This window comes from Orycteropus afer, unplaced genomic scaffold, assembly GCF_000298275.1.
Source record: "Orycteropus afer afer isolate SDZICR_OR568_19922 unplaced genomic scaffold, OryAfe1.0 scaffold00273, whole genome shotgun sequence".
Classification (NCBI taxonomy): Eukaryota; Metazoa; Chordata; class Mammalia; order Tubulidentata; family Orycteropodidae; genus Orycteropus; species Orycteropus afer.
The window spans coordinates 547,308-547,709 of NW_006921860.1; positions in this window are offsets into that span (position 1 = coordinate 547,308).

Here is a 402-nt window from a genome sequence, read left to right on the forward strand (position 1 = left end):
CCCCCGACCCGGCGGCGGCGGGGCGCACCCGGGTATCGGGCCGGTCCCCACCATGCCCCTCCTCTTCCCCGTGAGGCGGACGGGTCCCCACGTGACGGGAGCCAGCTTCCCAGGGGCTAGAGAACAAAGACTTCCGGGCCTGCGTACAGAGGCTGCGCGACGGAGCGACCTGGCCTTAAAGGGACACGCACACCGGGTCCCTATCTAGAACGGCTTCTCGGAGGGGCAGGCAGCCCCGGTCTGTGGGCTCGTGGCTCTGTGCAGCCGGCCGGCTGACTCGGGCGCGCGGCGACGTGCTCGGTGTCCGTACAGAGCTGGGAATCCGAGCTCATGCCCTCGCACCGGCACCGCCACCGCCTCCAAAGAGCACTGATGCATGTGTGTGCTGTCGCCCTTCTGCAG